The 19,197-nt window shown below is 45.6% G+C and overlaps 1 long non-coding RNA gene across 1 annotated transcript in view; it reads right to left on the bottom strand.

Moving 5' to 3' along the window:
* The window catches only part of LOC140909641 (uncharacterized), a 32,992-nt gene extending 14,093 nt beyond the window's left edge, over positions 1–18,899 (bottom strand). Inside the window, exons 1-2 of the long non-coding RNA XR_012158307.1 lie at positions 18,825–18,899; positions 12,199–12,308 (exon numbers count right to left, since the gene is read on the bottom strand). This is a non-coding gene — a long non-coding RNA (uncharacterized lncRNA). The remainder of the gene's footprint in view (positions 1–12,198; positions 12,309–18,824) is intronic.
* Positions 18,900–19,197: the final 298 nt, after the last annotated feature.

The raw sequence follows: 19,197 nt of genomic DNA, 5'->3' as shown, positions 1-19,197 counted from the left end.
TATGCTTCGGTGGTCCGGCCTGGTTTGGTTGAAAACACGTCCTGGTATTGGTTGATCATCTCAGTTACCTCCTTCTTCTGGTTTCGTGCCAGATCAGTGGATATCCTGATCTGCTCCTGCATGTTATTTCCCTGGATCGGGGTCTCTTGGGCCACTACACACGCCTCTTGTTGGTGCCAAGGGTTTAAGAGGTTAATGTGATAAGTTTGTTCTTGTTTCCGGCGTCCTGGCTGCCGCACCTTGTAGGTTACTTCACCTACGGGTTCAACCACCTCATAGGGCCCCGCCATTGGGCCAAAAGCTTGCATTCTGCCGTGGGTATCAACACCATCACCCAATCCCCTGGTTGGAACTGTCGGACTTTTGCCTGACAATTGTAATGGGTTCGCTGGGTCTCCTGCGCCTTTTCCAAATGTTCCAGTACAATACGGGTGACCCAGGCTATCTGTTCTCGCATCTGCAACACATGGTCAATTATATTTCTCCCCTCATTGGGTTCCTCTTCCCAGATTTCTTTTGCAATATCTAGTATGCCATGGGGGTGGCGTCCGTATAATAATTCAAAGGGGTAAAACCCAGTTGAGGCCTGAGGAACCTCCTGGATTGCAAACATAAGGTAGGGTAGTAGGGTATCCCAATCCTTCCTGTCTCAACTTACCACTTTCCTTATCATTGCCTTGAGGGTTCGGTTAAACCTTTCTACCAGCCCATCGGTCTGCGGATAATAGACTGAAGTTCTCAGGGTATGTATATGGAGCAGTGTACAGAGGTCCTTCATTAGTTTCGACATAAATGGGGTACCTTGGTCTGCTAATATCTCCTTTGGTAGCCCCACTCAGGCAAAGATCCCCACCAACTCTTTACCTATCGTTTTAGAGGCTGTGTTTCGCAGGGGGACGGCTTCTGGGTAGCGAGTAGCATAATCCAGAACGACAAGTATATATTGGTGGCCCCGAGCTGTCTTCTCCAGGGGTCCCACTAGATCCATGGCTATTCGCTCGAAGGGGACCTCTATGATGGGAAGGGGTACTAAAGGGGCCCTCAAATGGGGACAGGGACTGTGCAGCTGACACTCCAGGCAGGACGCAAGGTACCTCCGCACTTCACATACTCCGGGCCAGAAGAATCGTCGCAGGACCCATGCCAGGGTCTTCTCTACCCCCAAATGCCCCCCAAAAGATGACTATGGGCCACACTTAATACAGCATTCTGGTGTTTTTGAGGTACAAGGATCTGCTGTACCTTCTGCCCCTGTACTGGTGCAACCCGGTATAAGAGATTCTTTTTCATTATGAAGTAGGGTCCTAGTCCCTGGGTTTTCCCTTCCACGGGGACCCCATCTATTTCGGTCACCTCCTTCCTAATGTTGTCATACCTTCGGTCTTCAGCCTCGTCCCATCCAAAATTTCCTCTCCTAGGGCTAATCTGCCCAAGGTCTAGGGGGCCAATCTCTGTTGCCTCTACTGGTTCAGAGGCGTTAGGGTGTGGGTCAGATTCGGGTGCTTCTCCCTTCTGGGTGGCCTCCTTTTCAGCTGCTCGGGTCCGCCTACCTACGAGAGCGACCCTCCGGCTTTGGGCCAGTATTCGGGTTCCCAAGGCCTTAGCTGCCCTTCTTTCCCTTTTCGTCTTTCTATGATGTCAGCGAGTGGAGAACAAATCTGGGGATATTTCAGAGAAGGTTGGGGGTTGACAGTCTACTGTGGATGCCTCACTACTTTCAAGGCTTCCCCCTTTCCTCAATTCCCCTACCGGGAGTAAGTCTCCAAACCCTGGGAAGTCCCTCCCTATGAGCCCTGGGTATGGGAGTTTAGTGCTGCTACCTCAGTAGTGTTCCCCTGAATCTCGATTTTTACTGCGATGGTGGGGTAATAACTAACTGTCCCATGGACGCATGTTATCCCCGTACACTTAGCCCACAGCAGCTGACTACGCTTCATGAGCTTCCCTGAGACAAGCGTGATAGCACTCCCCGAATCAACCAGTGCTGTGGTCTCTACCCTATTTAGCTTCACTGGTCTGGTATACATATGTGGGGTTAGTGAGACCCCCACAAGGTAGATTAGGGAGCATGGGTCTGCCCAGTTCCCCAGGTTACATTGCATAGGTTCCTTGGCATTGGGACACTGTGCAGCTATGTGTCCCCACTCCCCGCAGGCGTAACATCTGTATGGAGCCCGAGGCATTCCCCGGTCTCTTGGTTTGGGCAGTCTAATATCACGATCCTCTTCCCCCTCAGTGCTCCAACTCTTTGTGGCTTCTGGTGGGCCTTCAGCCCCTCTCTTTTTCCACCTGGGCTCTCCTGGTGACCCAGTCACCTGAGCTCTAGGGCTTGATGCTGCTAGTTTAACCTGGGGTGCTTCTTCCTTAACTTCCTTCCCTCGCCGTCCTTGGCCTTTCTACCAGCACGACAACCTCATCATAGGTGGAGGGTTCGTTCTGGCTTACCCAGGCGCGAAGATCTGGTGGTATTCCTCTCATGTACCAGTCGATGACCAGAACCTCTAGTATCTCCTCCGGACTCCGGGACTCAGTTCGTAACCACTTTCGTGCGAGATGGATGAGGTCATATAATTGGGACCTCGGTCTTTGGCACTGGTGTGACCACTGCTGAATACTGTGTCCAGTTTTGGTGCCCACAATTTAAGAAGAATGTTGATAAATTGGAGAGGGTTCAGAGAAGATGCACAAGGATTATTAAAGATTTAGAAAACCTACCTTATAGTGATAGACTCAAGGAGTTCAATCTATTTAGCATAACAAAGAGATGGCTAAGGGGTGACTTGATTACGGTCTATAAGTATCTACATGGGAGACATATTTAATAAAGAGCTCTTCAATCTAACAGAGAAAGGTAGAACATGATCCAATGACTGGAAGTTAAAGCTAGACAAATTGAGACTGGTAATAAGGTGTAAATTTTTTAATGGTGAGGGTAATAAACCACTGGAACACTTTATCAAGGTGGATTCTCCATCACTAACCATTTTAAAATCAAGAATGGATGTTTTTCTAAAATATCTGCTCTAGGAATTATTTTGGGGAAGTTCTATGACCTGTGTTCCACAGGAGGTCAGAGTAGATGATCACAATGGTCCCTTCCAGCCTTGGAATTTATGAATCTACAAGAGGGGCAACACAGAACTCCGAGCCCAGGGGGGAGGTAAGGCTAAGGTGACTTTAAGCCACCTTTATGCTTCCCTCAGTACTGAGGTGCTCCAGTGACTGGAGCATAAAACTTAGACTTCCTTGGGGGCCTGTCGAAATTAAAACCTGAGCAGCCCTGTGAACTGCAGCATTGCTTGGAATTGCTGCAGCACTGTGCTATGGCTCTGTCAACACTCCCCTCCCACCCTCAGACCCATATCAGGGCTTACAAAGGGGTCCTCAAAAAGGCAGCCTTGTTACTGTATTCTGCAGTGCTTGCCTGCACCAGGATAATTTTCTGGTCAGATCTGGGACTTTTAGAGCCTCTTTACACTGCTCTGGCCCTTTTACATAGCACAAAGAGGCCAAGGCAAGAGCAAGGATCTCACTTGAAATATTTAGGCCAAGATTTTCAAAACTGAATGCCTGTAGTCAGGCTACATATTTAAGCACCTATGTAGCTACTCAGAACCCTGGAGCTGCCACTGAAGACTATAAAACTAGCCTTAAGGCCCAATATTTTCAAAGCTTGTCTCAAATTGATACTTTAAAAATTGTGCATGCAGCTGTTGCGTGCATGCAACCTACATTTCTATTCACTAAATGGGTAAGGGCGCTCAAAAGCACCCTCGGGCACATGCAAGGACCCATTTTACTCAAACAAAGGAGGGTTGAGTGAAAAAAAGAAACACCATATTTGAGAGTGTGGGAAGGAATTTTCCCTCGGGTCAGACTGGCAAAGACCTTGGGAATGGGGGAGTTTCACCTCCTTCTGCAGCATAGGGTGGGGGTCACTTGCAGGTTTAAACTAGCATAAATGGTGAATTCTCTATAACTTGGTCTTTAAACCATGATTTAAGGACTTCAGTAACTCTGCCTGAGGTTAGTGGTCTATTACAGGAATGGGTGGGTGAGGTTCTCTGGCCTGCAATGTGCAGGAGGTCAGACTAGATCAGTGGTTTTCAAACTTTTTGTATTGGTGACTCCTTTCACACAGCAAACCTCTGAGTGTGACCCCCCCTTAAAAATTAAAAATGGAGGGTCATTTAATTTAATGGGGGCTTGGGGCTGTCAGCCCCACAAAGATGACAGCTCATGACCCCCATGTAACCACCTTGGGACCCTCTGAGGAGTCACAACCCCCCAGTTTGAGAACCCACCGGACTAAATCATCATGATAGTTCCTTCTGACCTTAAAGTCTATGAGTCTAAGTGCCAAGTTTTGAAAATCTGGCCCTTAAGACTCCATATTTTTATAACCTGCATGCCCCAATTACATGTGTAAGATGAGAGAGACAAGGTGGGTAAGGTAATATCTTTTATTGGATCAACTTCTGTTGGTGAAAGAGACAAGAATAAAAGAATTCTGTGTGGCTCGGAAGCTTGTCCCTTTCACCAACAGAAGTTGGCCAGGAAAAGATATTACCTCACCCCCTTGTCTCTCTCATACCCTGGTATCAATATGACTACAACAACTCTGCAAAGATGAGCAGCTGCATGCTGAAAACAGGCAATTGCAAATTCATCTGCAAATTAGACACTAGGAAACTGCATGCAATTGTTTATTTTTGCATATTCATCTGCATGTTTTATGAGCAAGGTATGCAATTTTTTATTTTTTTATGTAGCCTTTAGATAAAAAGACAATTTCAGTCTCTTACACTTTACCAGCATGAATATACTACCTCTCCCTTTAAAAACAAAACAAAATACCCTATATTAATCTGTCAAAAGCACAGGGAATACCTCAGGAGATGAGTATCTCTGATCACTCTTGGGGAATCTAAAGTATACAGTAATTAACTTGATTTACCTTTGTCCAGTGGTAACTGATTATCTGTTGTTAACTGTCTTATTCCTTAATTATTTCAAGAAAAGAACAGAACAAAAAAAGAAAAATTTGATTTGGCATTATTCTAAATTCATCTAGAAAAGCATTGTTGAAATTGGATGTCTGCATGTGTCCTTTTGCCTGCTAATGGAACCATCAGTGATGCTTTTGCCATATACCACATAAGATTTTAGCTATTATTGAATTTGGGACAAAAATAGAAACAGCCATTAAAAGATAATGCTACTGGATAATTCTTGCTTCTAGTTCTGCTTACATGTATAAGCTTAAGATCTTCATGATACTCCAATCAAGCTGAATTAAAATGCTTTTCAAGTATAATAATGTGCTATACAAAATTTATCTAATTAAAAAAATGTAAAAAAGTCTTAAAGTTAAAATAGTGCCAGTTTTGCCTTATGAGATCCAGAAAGACAATTACAGCAATCTCTCTCTTTAAAAAAAAGAAAGAATATTCTAATCAGAAGTCTTTGTATTTTATCTGGAACTTCCAAAGTGGAACTTACATGAAAAAATAAGGTACCTGAGCAGCTGTTGTGGCGGTCTCGTATGAAAAATGAATCCCCAAAACACAACAGTATTGCCTATAATTTAAGGTCCCAAAGACCTAGCATCTGTCAGCTCCTTTGTGTCTAATAGCAGCTTCCCATTAGGTCTGTTTTGACAACAGTGCCTAAAAAGTTATAAACAGTAATGCTCTTCAGATACATTTCCTTCTTACCTTGTTTCCTTCTTCTCGGTCTCTCTTTTTCTGTATCAGTTTACAGAGAAACTTCATTTATGCAAACCTCAGTGATCTGAAAAACTGATCTATCCAAAACAAGTTGTCATCTCCCAATAGGTATTAAATGGTCCTGATTCCCAGTTACACTTTATGTTGCTCTGGCAGTGCAAGGGGCTTGCAGTGTGGGAGGAAATGTCCCTTTGGGAATATCAGTGTTGACAACTCAATCTGATTGTGAGTCTCGTGACAGCTGCTGTTTTTCCTAAATCCCCAGCTCCTGGAATCAAGTGATCTGGAAACAAATATTTCATCTTTCATTTTTCAAAAAAGTAAGTTACTAGCCTCCTGCTTGTGATGAAATGCCTGAAAATGCAAACAGAGTGAATCTTAAAGGTTCAGAAACCAAATAAAAATACCCCACATTTAGTATATTTTAAAATCTCATGATTCTTAAGCCAATCACATGATTTTGGAACATGAGGGTCAGCAATACTGGAATACACCCTGAAGAACATTCTTCCCTGATGGAGAAGAGCAAGCTTAAGGGATACCAAGCCCTGGTGTTGGGAGCACTCTGGAGAGGGAAAGTCATAAAGTAGTGTGGGAAAGGAGCCTGTTCTATGGCTACTCTCTGCTTCCTAGGGTACATAACAGGCCATGTGAAGCAAAAGGAATTCAGAGCTCCCCAGAATACGAGTGCAAAGGTGGCTTAAAGTGCAGAAAAGAGGGACTGAGAATAGGAACCAGTACACAAGTCCCCAATATATCCACCCCCCCACACACCCAATTTTTAAAGTAGTTTCATATCCTTCATTTTATACCAACAACTAGCTTTCCCCTGTATAATTTGTATTTGTACATGTTGTCAGAGGCTAATCCTTCCAAATCATATGTATGTGCTGTGGGCCCAAGCATGTAGTAATTGTGCAGGGAAAGTTTTACATGCCCAATTTTTAGAGGCTGGATGGAGAGCAAGCAGCAGCCTGGACTCACATGCCAGAGCATGGAACCGCTGCATAATGGTGTGATAGAACAAGCCACCCAGGCTCAGATCTGGCCATAGGTAGGAGATTCCCAGTGGCATTGAAACCAGCCACAACTTTTCCTGATCACCTTGTCCAGTTTCACCACCACAAACACCCAGAATTCTAGAGACTTTTCTTTCTGGAAGACAGCCTTTGCTTGTTACTTACCCTCACCCCCATGCCTTCCTCAATCAGGGGAGGAGATGGTGCAAAGCAGAGCAGCCCTCAGAGCAGGGATCCAGGATTTTGAAGTATTAGGACCTGTCTACACTACAAAGTTAAGTTGACGTAAGACAGCTCACATCAACCTAACTATGGAGGTGTACACATGGCAATGCTCCTCCTGCCAGTTTAACTCTCCCACTACACTGACATAATAAAACCACCTTGATGAGAGACATAGCTCTTAGGGTGACGTAATTAGAGTGATGCAGTGTCAGTATAGACACTGTGTTGCTTATGTCACCCTAAGTGGCTTCCAGAAGATGTCCCACAATGCCCATCATGACCGCTCTGGTCACCGGTTTGAACTCCGCTGCCCTGCAGCCAGATATAAAGGCATGCATCCCTCCCCTTTTAAAGTCCCGGGAATTTTTGAAATTGCTCTTCCTGTTTGCTCGGCATGGAGAGCTCACATATCATCTGCCCAGCTGACCATGCCAGCTCCCTGCAGCAAACGCACTCCTGCCTGGAGTACACCGGAGATGGTGGATCTGTTGGGTCTGTGGAGGAGAGGAGACTGTGTAGTCACAGCTGCGCTCCAACTGCCGGAACTGTGATATCTACAGGCCGATTGCTTGTGGCATGGAGGAGAAGGGATACGATAGGGACATGCAGCAGTGCTGTGCAAAAAAATCAAGGAGCTAAGGCAGGTATACCAGAAGGCAAGGGAGGCCAACAGTCACTCTTGTGTGGCACCAAGGACTTGCTGCTTCTTCAAGGAGCTGCACACCATCCTCAGCAGTGACCCCCACCTCCACAAGCCTGTGGACAGTTTGGGGGGGCTGGAGACAGTGGCTAGCGGAGTGAACCCCGAGGACGATGTGGTGGATGAGGAAGTGGAATTGGAGGATGATGGGGGACAGGCAACAGGGACATCCGGTGGCATGGTGAGCCAGGACCTCTTTTTGACTCTGGAGGGGTCTAGCCAGTCCCAGCACTCTGGGTTGGGCACGCCTGATGCAGGAAAGGGAAGCTCTGGTAAGTTCTCATTGTGCTTCGATACCACAGGGATGCATGTGGTAATGCTCTGCTTTTTTAAATCAGCATAGAAAAGGGATTGAAATAACCAACATAGGTACAGTTTGTATCTGCTTCTCATTCCCCTGTGCAGTTAGGCAGAGGGGGCCCTGAGGAAAAGGTTTTTTTATGCACACCGGCATGTTCCAGGAATCCTTCACACAGATCCCTAGGAAACTTTCCGGGAAGTAATCTGCAATCTTCTGCCAAAGGTTTCTCAGGAGGGCTGCCTTCTCTTTTCTGCCGCTGTAGAAAACTTTGCTGCGCCAATCAGCAATTACTTCAGCAGGCACCATAGCCACACATATGTGAACAGCATACAGACCCAATCTGCAGCCACACACATGCAGAAGCTGCATCCTTGGTTCCCCACTGGAGCGAGATATCAGCTGCTATCACCCCCACCTGTGGAAAACAGTGCCAGTATTGAGAATAGTAGCCCTATGTGCGTGCAGTGATACCCCACTGAAACCCCTCCAAACTCACCATGGCTGGGGCTCCCACTGTGCTGTATGCCTGCCAAGGGAAAGTGAGAAAGTTGTGTTTCTAACTTGTTTGGATCACAATAGTGCCTCTGTCTATTGTTTGTTTAGCATCTGCCAATGTGCCCTTGAGGGTCTCCTCCTGCACACCAGCTGAGCAGCTCAGGCTGATAAAACAACGAAACAACAGTAAGGAAGACGTGTTGTGGGAGGTGCAGCAATACTCTGGTGCTTCATATTGCAAGTAGAGAGCACGGAGAGAGGCTATCCAAAAAATTGTGGATGGATAGTCAGGATAGGAAACATGGGCAGGAGCAGATGATAAAGCTGCTCAAGGAGCAGACATGTTGAGGTCCCTGACTGAACTTCAGATGGAACACATCCGTGCTCACCTCCCCCTCCAGCCCATACAGAACTGCCTTCCAGGCTCTCCCAATACATTCCTCACATATTCCAGGGCTGTCGCAGTTCTCCAGGCACTCCATCCCAAGGGAGATGTTTCACAATGACAGCTGGGCATACACCCAGCTGTGAGAGCCTCATTGTCAAATGTGCTCGATTTTCATATTTCTTCCAGAAGATAGAAATGTTAGCATGGTGTGACGGGGCAAGGCCAGGTGGCTATAGAAAAGTAGTGGGAGATAGATGTATTAGCTCCAGGCTAAACAAATCCCTGGTACCAGGATAAGTGAAATGGAAGCTGCTCCAGGTCAATTCAGACACCGAGGGCCAATTAAGAACTTTCCAGAAGGCAGGGAGAATGCTAGGTTGATTGGGACACCTGAAGCCAATCAGGGGCCGGCTGAAACTAGTTAAAAGCCTCCCAGCCAGTCAGGTGGGTGTGCATGTCAGGAGCTGTGGGACGAAGTTGTGCTGTTGGAGAGACTGAGTAGTACACATCATATCAGGCACAAGGAAGGAGGCCCTGAGGTAAGGGTGAAGTGGAGCTTGAGGAAGTGAGGGCTGCTGTGGGGGAAGTAGCCCAGGGAATTGTACATGTCATGTTTCTAAAAGATCTGTTACCATAGCTGATACTATTAGGGTCCCTGGGCTGGAGCAGAGGGTGGGCCCGGGCTCCCCTCCCAACCTTTGCCCCCTGATTAATCATTGAGACTGGGAGACAACAGAGACTGTGCAAGAAAGGATAACTTCTCCTCAGCTCCCTTGCTGGCTTATGATGAAAATGGCTCAGTAGACTGTGACCCTTATCTCTAGAGAGAGAAGGGTTACGTGGAGGGTCACAGTGAGCCTCTGAGGCTAGCAAAATCCGCCAGGAAACGTGGGACCCACAGAGGCAAGGACAGAGCTTTGTCACAATGGGTATTGAATAAAAATGTACTTCTTGAAAGTGAATGAGTCTTTATTTGTCTCTTACATATAATGATTACTGCTAAAATTCATAGACGGTCCCAATAGGTGCATTTGCATTGTTAAATTACTGCACACACAGCGATCATTACAAAGTTCATATTATGGTGCAAGAAAACAATACCTGGCTCAATGCATTACAGAAAGGCACTTTACTGTGGCTCAATGTCAAAATGCTCCTTTAAAGCCTCCCTGATTCGAATAGTTCCCCGTTGAGCCCCTCTAGTAGCCCCGGTATCTGGCTGCTCAAAAGCCGCAGGCAGCCAAATCGACCTCAGTGCTCCATCCCTGCAGGAGCTTTTCCCCCTTAACTTCACAAATGTTATGCAGAGCACAGCAATCTCCTATGACCATGGGAATATTTTCCTCATTGAGGTCTAACCTGCCAAAGAGGCAATGCCAGTGCCCCTTTAAGGGGCCAAAGGTACATTCAACAGTCATTCTGCACCTGCTGAGCCTGTTGTTGAAGCGCTCCTTGCTGCAGTCAAGGTTGCCAGTGTAAGGCTTCATGAGCCATGGAGCAAGGGGTAGGCTGGGTCTCCCAGGATCACTATTGGCATTTCAACATCCCCAACAGAAATCTTCTGGTCTGGAAAGAAAGTTCCTGCTTGCAGCTTTCTGTACAGACCAGTGTTCCTGAAGATCCATGTGGTAGCACTTTCCCTGACCAGCATGTGTTGATGTCAGTGAAACAACCCCTATGATCCACCAACACTTGCAATACCATAGAAAAGTAACCATTTCTATTGATGTACTCCATCGCAAGATAGTCTGGAACCAAAATGGGGATATGCGTGCTATCTATTGCCCCACTGCAGTTAGAGATTCCCATTGCCTCATACCCATCCACTATTTCACGCACATTGCCCAGAGTCACAGTCTTTTGTAGCAAGAGGCAATTAATGTCCCTTGCATCACTGCAACCTCCACGGTGGACTTCCCCACTACAAAATGATTCACAACTGATCAATAGCAGTCTGGTGTTGCCGGCTTCCAAACAGCGATCGCCACTCACTTCTCCACCAAGAAGGCAGCTCTCATTTTGGTGTCCTTGCACCGGAGGGCAGGGAAAGCTCCACACACAGTTCCAGGAAGGTGGCTTTGCACGTCCAAAAGTTCTGCAGCCGCTGCTCGTCATCCCAGACCTGCATAACAATGCAATCCCACTACTCAGTGCTTGTTTCTCATGCCCAGAACCAATGGTCCACCATGTGCAGCTGCTCCATGAATGACAATAGCAATCTTGAATTGTTTCTGTCAATGGCACACAGCAAGGCAGGCACCACGGTGTCATCATCAGATTTGCAGCTCATGAAATACTGCGGGATCAGGCATGTTGTGTTCATAACGCTCACCACAATACTGGAGAGCAGTACAGAATCCATGCTTTCTGACAGAGATGGTAGGCACACAGTTTACAGGGTCTGTTGAAAAGCAGTGCGAAATGCACTAGGAACACCATGGAATGATGGGACAGAGAAAACTGCATCATGGGATGCTGAGTCCACCCCCATGAGGTACTGTGAATCCTTCCCAGAATGCCCAGCACCAGATGGTGGCGAGTTGCACAGTGGAATAGTGCACTGTTCTCCCCAGTGCACTGTTCTCTCCACTGATGCAAGAGCACCTATTGTGGACATGCTGCGACATCACAAGGAGCACTGTGTGGACATGAAATTTTAGAGGTGGTTTAATTTTAGAGCTGGATGAACGTCAATGGAACTTAAGTCGACTTAACTTTGTGGTGTGGACATGGCCTTAGAAATAGTTGATCCTCCCTCTACTCATGTCTGGCTCTACAGGGCTGGATTCTGGTCCCCCTTTTCCCCTTGACATTCAGGACCTCAAGAACTTCTCTTGGGATCCCTGCTTCTCCCTCCAAATGTTTTTTGTAAATAGGCCTACTTTGAGCTATCACTGATGCTGATCTCCATCTTCCTTACAAAATGATGGATGAAAGATAAAGCAACACTGTATCACCATCTCCCTCCCCCTTTTGACTATAGCTCAGAACCTCTCAGAATTTTCCAAATGGCTCGTTCAGGGTATCGTATTTTAAATGTGAAAGCAAAACCAAGAGCCATCATTAGCAGAATGAATATACAGCCACCTGCAGTGGAGCCGGGTAGACTTTGCATGATACCTCATCAGAAACATCTCTCATCTCACTCTTCAGCCCCAGAGGACAAAACGCCCTCATAAAATGTCAGTTTCATAGCAAAACACTCCTGCTTACAAAAATGTTCTTCACTGATGCATCAAATCCTGCTAGCCCAAGGTCTTGCTGATGATGGGGTTAGGGGTCATTATAAAGTTAGGTGCCATTGTTAAGCATAGATTATTATTTATTTATTTATTGCTTACATAGCTGTTTTTGATGCATCCTGGTTTATGTTGTCCTCCTCTGGATTCTCTCTTTCTGTAAGAGTTCACCTCTCAGCTGCACATCCTAAGGACTGGGGAGGGAGGATACCCTGGAGGGAGGGAAGAGGAGGATAACTCTAGAAATGAGAAAACCACATGAAAAATCCAGGCTAAATATTACGTGAAAGTCACTTAGAGCATGTTAAGCAAAGATGATTCATAGTGTAATTCACCACAGCCAGAGGGCAATATCAAATGCAATGTCAATGTATTAGCCAGAACATATAGGACAGGGTCCTATACAGAGGGCTCAGCATATTGTTCATCTGCACCTCTTTCTCTTCCTTCACCCAGTCCTTTTCACTGCATACAGGATGGAACATAAAAGGCCAGCAGCTATAGGGTGATTTTGCTGAAGAAAATGGCTGGCTGGTGCAGACAGAAACTTGGCAGAGCTGCTTCTTTTCTTGCTGCTGTTGCTTGGCTCAGCACTCCCCTCCCACTCATGTTCACGCTGGCTGCATGCTATATGATTACATTGTGCAACACATCCTGGTTATACTTGCCCCAAACTTTTCACTGCCACTTCTCTTGCTGGTTTAAGAGCAGCAGCAGGCAGCAGACAACATTACACTGCTGTAATATAAACACCACTACTTGCTCTTAAGTCACACCACTAGATCCAAGCTACCTGCTACGTTTGGGCTTGTAACAAGAATCATCTCTCCCCCCTAGGAATAGCTCATTAGTGTGCTGTGTATTGTAATCTGTTTTTCTGTTGAGCCTCTACAGTCAATAGAAACAGGTCTGATTGTAAAAGCCTGCTATGGGATACTCACAGGTAACTGCTCACACATGGGCTATGACCAGAACTGATGCAAGATCCTCAGCTACACATCAGTGTAGCTCTGTTGACTACTTTAATTACACCAGCTAAGTGTTTGGCCCAATTTCTGTGACTTATTCTTCTGTGGACCTTAGTGCACACGTGAGCAACTATTTGTGAGCAGGCTTTTAAAATCAAACCTGTTTCTACTGAACTCTTGGTCTGTAGCTCATGATTCCATTGAAGTGACTGGAGTGATGCCCATTTACCCCATTCATCAGTGTCAAGAATACCCCTGAGAAACTCACGAATCCATCTCCACCAGCCCACACCACCCAGCACAGCATGCTGGCTGCAGAGATGAGTGCAGCCTACAGCTTCTTTGGAGCTTCACGCAACACTGAGCTCTGGGGAGTGTGACTCTGCAGTACCCTGTGCTCAATGCTTTGCCTTAATAGCCCAGAATCCTGTACAATTAATTGTGAGCCATTTTATAACTGCACCTGTGACAACAAAGATTTAATCCCTTGGCAAATTGGTTTCCCTATATTTCCCGAGGAAGACAGTGTCCTCGTTTTACCCGTTACTTTCAGCAGGGAAATCTGTAATTTACTTTTCACATGGCCTTCAATTTTCTTTTCGTTTAAAAATAAACCAAAAAAAAAATCTCCAGACTAACCTTTCCTTCACAGCTTGTACCTGAGGTATAGCACCACCAACTGGGCATATGACCTTCTTCTGCCCTCTGAAATTAAGTATAGGTTTTTGGGTTTTGTTACCAAGGCAACCCTTTTGGTAACAATCCAAAGTAACATGCTTTGGAATAAGCCTTCTAAGCTGCAGAATCATACAATAATACTGCCCAGGAACAATACCTGAAATTCCTTCTTACTGAATCAATTATTAGGAGCCGGATTTCAACTGGTATGAACTGATATAGCTCAACTGAAATCAGCTGAGGATCTGGTTCTGTCTTTAAAACTGGAGGTTGCAGTGCTAAAATTAATAGCAGTTTGCACACTATTGTGCATTGCTATTAAGGACAAAGGTCTCTGGTGAAACAGTCAGTGCTATGAAATTATGTAATGCAAGGACAAGATGCTGCATGACATAGTGCTAGCAATTAAGTAGGTGACACTCTTCCCTCAAAGGGCTAGATTCAGCATCCTTATTCGCATTGGTCAGTACAGTAAGTACTTGCAAGTAGGTTGATTTAATTAAATGGGATTACTGATGTAAACACTATTCAGTGTGTATGTAAGGATTGCAGAATCGGACCCTACATCAATAAGTACTGAACCAATGGGTGGGGAGGATCTGTACATCTGGAAGTGCTGTCTTTCAGATGAGACACAAATCCAAGGTCCCGACTATCTTCCAAAAATCCCAGAGTACATCTCATCAGAGTAGGGGTTCTAATAACATGCACCAACCACATTTCAACATGAATAATTACATGCTTACTTGCCTAAATTTCCCCATAATTTCATTTGGATACAGCATAATTCCTCACTTCCTGCCCTAGAGTGTCAGGTAGTGCTGGCGAGGGACATTAAAGGGTAGTCCATGTATCCCAGAGATGGATACATTTCAGTGGGGAGCAAAGGAATACGAAAACATTTTGTGCAATCAGTAAAGTTTGTAATGTGGTGTAGGAGTTACTTACTTAAAACATACTATGAAAATGCAGGATGATTCATTACCACAAGAGTCACATAATTTCTTATTTGTATTTAAGTAGCACTTAGGAGCCAAGTCATGGATGAAGAAAGACCCCATTGTGCTTAGCGCTGTATAAACACATAACAGAAAGATGGTTCCTGAATTACGATGTTGATGACAATTAAATCTACAAATAAGTGTTCCATTCATGAAGGGTGAAATCTGGACCTATTGAAGCCTGTAGCAAAACTCCCATTAATTTTAACAGGGCTTCACCTCAAGTTTTTCGTTCCCAAACTCAAGCAAAATTGCCATTGACTACAATAAGAGTTTTGCCTTAGTATGCGCAAAATGGGATTTCAGAATTTGGCCCAAGGTTTTCTAAAAGAACAAGTAACAGCACGGCAGGTGTCCCCTATGCCAGTCCTGCAATACAGCTGCTAACAGTATACTGCTATGAGAAAGTAATGTACAACTTTTAATTACTAATTGTGACAGGGCAAGGCCAGATGGATATAGTAAAGTGGAGAGGAACAGGTATGTTAGCCCCGGCCTAAACAAATCCCTGGTACCATGGTAACCAAATGGCAGTTGCTCCAGGTTAATCAAGACACCTGGGGCCAATTAAGACCCTTCTAGAAAGCAGTGGAGATAGCTAGATTGATTGGGACACCTGAAACCAATCAAGGGCTGGCTGGAACTAGTTAAAAGCCGCCCAGTTAGTCAGTGAGGCATGTGTCAGGATCTGTAGGAGGAAGCTGAGTTGTTGGAGGAACTAAGCAGTACAAATCCATATCAGGTGCAAGGAAGGAGGCCCTGAGGTAATGGTGAAGGAGATATTGAGTGGGGGCTGCTGTGGGGAAGTGGCCCAGGGAATTGTACACTCCCTATTTCCAAAAAGTCAGCTACCATAGCTGCTACTATTAGGGTCCCTGGGCTGGAGCCTGGAGTAGAGGCTGGGCCCGGGCTCCCCGCTCCCTTCTCTGATTAATCACTGAGACTGGGAGACAACAGAGACTGTGCAAGGGAGGGTTGCATCTCCTCACCTCCCTTCTTGGCTTATGATGAAAATGGCTCAGTAAGCTGTGACCCTTGCCTCTAGAGAGAGAAGGGCTACGTGGAGGGTCACAGTGAGCCCTTGAGGCTAGCTAAATCCACCAGGAAACGCAGGACCCCTGGAGACAAGGACAGAGCTTTGTCACATAATGCAAGAAAACCAAAGCAAACAAACAAATCGCATTGAGATCCCTGAGTTGCTGTCAGAATTCATGACCTCAACAAGGGAAAACTCATTTTGAAAAAGAAATCCTGCCACTGGAAAGCTGACGCAAATAACATAGAAACCTCCAAAAGTAAAGCTTAGTGCACTAGCCTGTACCTCCACACACCATGAAAGCACCAGTATGAAATAATCCCCTATGACCAGAGGAAACAAGTCAAGAAAATAAATAACAGATGAACTTCCCATTTCTTGTGCTGCATTCTTTGCACCATACTGTACGTACCAAACACAATCCATGAAAACAACAGTTTTTATACGACAGCGAAACTAACAAAATGTTATAAATTGACTTGGTAACACAAGAATGCTTCAACAGCTGAAATAGTGCTGTTATTCTCCCGTGTTATTATATATAGTAAATGTATATAATTCTATAGATAGGGCTGGTAGCACCACTTATTATAAAAGTTATTTGACACTTCCCATTATAAGACCCTGTTTTCAGTTGCTTATAACTTTGCCAAACTTTAATCCGTTCTGGGTGTCTGACTCAGTCTGATTTGCCCATGTTAAAAAATTCTGGTGACCTTTTCTTTGAAAAGCTGTGTCATCTCCATGCTTTCAAGCAGGGACTTTAAATGTGGCAGGGGCTGCCCCGTGTGTCAGGGATGTGCCTTTTGCCATCCTTGTGAAAATCCATCAAGTTCTAAGCCTTTAAAAAAATCACAGATTGCACATGCTCAGTACAGACTTCTCAGATTTTAGCAGCTAAGCTCCCTAAGATTCTGTCCACATTGGGCATGCTCTTGCCAGGGCAATTACATCTCTGGACTGCTGCAGGCCAGAGCCAGAGACCTGAACTGAGAATATAGAGCCATTCTCTTCTGTGTTCACAGTAAACCCAAACTGGCCCAGGCAGAGTGGAGGGGGAAGCTGCCCAATTCAAATACAGAGGGGACAGGAGCTGTGGGAGAGTCGATGGGAACAAGGAGTCGGGGAAGGCAGGGGGTGACAGAAACAAGGACTGGGGATTGCCAGGGAGGGGAAGATGGAAATTTGGACTGGGAATTTAGAAGGGAGATTGAGACTGATTGGGCAGAGAGACTGGGTCTGGGCAAGGACCAAAGGAGAATAGAAGTTTTGCTGGGAGAGACTGGTTGTGCAGGGAGACTAGAACTGGAATGAGAAGCCTGAGGAGTAGAGACTGGGGCTGGATGCGTGAGGAGAATGGGACTGGGTTGTGGAGCCAGGGTGGCAAAGAGACAGGGCTGGGAGAGGGACAGGTTTGAGGGGAAGGGTCAGAAAGGGCCATGCTAGAGGGGAAAAGGCAGAAGAGTCTGTGCCCTCTAGAGAACACTGCCCTCCAGAGCCTGGAATGGATTACAAGATCCCTGAATCTCACCTTTCCTCTGCTGTCAGCAAATATCTGTGAAATCCACTGAGAAAGAGTCCCATCCCCTTTCTAGTACAGGATGACAACCCACCACTGCTATCAGTTACTTCATTAGCAATAGGGGATCACCGTTTGTTTCCTTCTAGGCTGTCTTGCTGCTAAGGTTCTATACTAGTGGTTCTCAAACTTTTATACTGGTGACCCCATTCACATAGCAAGCCTCTGTGTGCAACCCCACTTTTAAATTAAAAAACACTTCTTTACATATTTAACACTATTATAAATGCTGGTGCCAAAGTCGGGTTTGAGGTGGAGGCTGACAGCCCGCAACCCCCCACATAATAATCTCGTGACCCCCTCAGGGGTCCCTACCCCCAGTTTGAGAACCCCTGTTTTATACTGTGTATAGTCATGTTCAATTACTATATTAGTCCAATAAAGGAATATTTTGGAAGACATACAAACACAAAGACATATGTTTTGGTTTTTTTACAAAAGAAAATTAAAACCCTAATTTTACAAGTCACCTAATTATTCTTTGAATATAACATGCATCCAAAATCAAGCTGAATTTTAGCATTTGAAATTTGGGGGGGAACAAAACAAAACAACTTCAAAGGCACTGATCTGCACTGGGAGAGTGCAGAGGGGCCCCAAGGGAAGCTCCAGGAGAGTTTATTTATTTATTATTTTCTTTAGATGTAGAATAATAAAGAGCACTCCTACACAGGTTCTGAGACCCAAACCAAACCTACCCCACAATTCAATTGGCTCAGCCATTCTTCCAGGCAGAAGCTCAAAAGGAAATATTAACACCCCAATACATCGACCTGTGCTGCAATCCCTTATCTCTCCTCAAAGGCACGCAAAGCAAGTGGGCCCTTGCAGCATGTTCTGAGAGTTGACAAGTCTGGGCTATTTAAACCTATGGGTTTAAAACTATAGGCATTTGCCCTGGGACCTTTCTGGAGAAAGCTATGCCAGGTGCCCCCTCTCTGCTATTTCCTACACGTAACCCGTGCAGGCCCCAGAGAGCAGGTATGGTGCTGTCAATAGGATGCTCAATTTACCACTGCCCAAAAGGGCACAATCCCTCCCTGGAATTCTAGGAAGGAGGGAGGGTATGTGCACAGATCACCAACCCTAGGATGGTGCAGTGTACTCCCTTCTCTGTACCTTGTCAGGGCATTGGGAAAGAGTGGCTGTGTTCTGGGCTCTCCTTGCTGGCTTGGGGTGGCACTAGGAGTGAATAATCCCTGCGCTCTGCGAGGCACAGGGACTTCACCAATACCTAGATCTTGGGTACAGGATACAAGGTGATGGGATGAGACTACTTGCACTCGCCCAGTCCTTGGCATACCCTGGCAAGCACCAGTCACAATCCACCCCTAGGATTCACACTTGAAATGTATTGCTAATTTGAATGCATCATTTAAATTTCAGTAACGCTTAGATGCCAGACCAAATTCAGAGCCCCATTGTGCTGGGTGCTGTAGCAACATGTAGAAAGATACAGTCCCTACCTTGAGATAGCTTATGGTCCAATTTCTCCTGCCTCTTACTAATGTAAGAGCCCTGATTCTGCCATCCTCTTCCCGATTCTCCTTCTAAATTAAATGCCCACACAGATGAAGCATATTTAGCAGAAGCTGTGGTCCAGAGCCAAATCTTAGTGAAAGTCTTTCTCCAGCAGTGCACAATCTGGATCTATGGCTGATTTCACTACTGCTCTTTTCATCACCTTGATTCAGCAAGACTTTAAGCATATACTTAACTTTAAATATCTGAGTAGTCCCACTGGTTTCAATGGGGCTACTCAAAGCATTGCTCGATCAGAGCCCTCAGGAAGGAATTGAATGACATTTATGGCTATGTTGGGACCAGGTTACTATGGAG

This window comes from Lepidochelys kempii, chromosome 3 (assembly GCF_965140265.1).
Source record: "Lepidochelys kempii isolate rLepKem1 chromosome 3, rLepKem1.hap2, whole genome shotgun sequence".
Lineage (NCBI taxonomy): Eukaryota > Metazoa > Chordata > Testudines > Cheloniidae > Lepidochelys > Lepidochelys kempii.
Note: the sequence above shows the minus strand (reverse complement) of the source record. Positions and strands in the feature narration are given on the sequence as shown.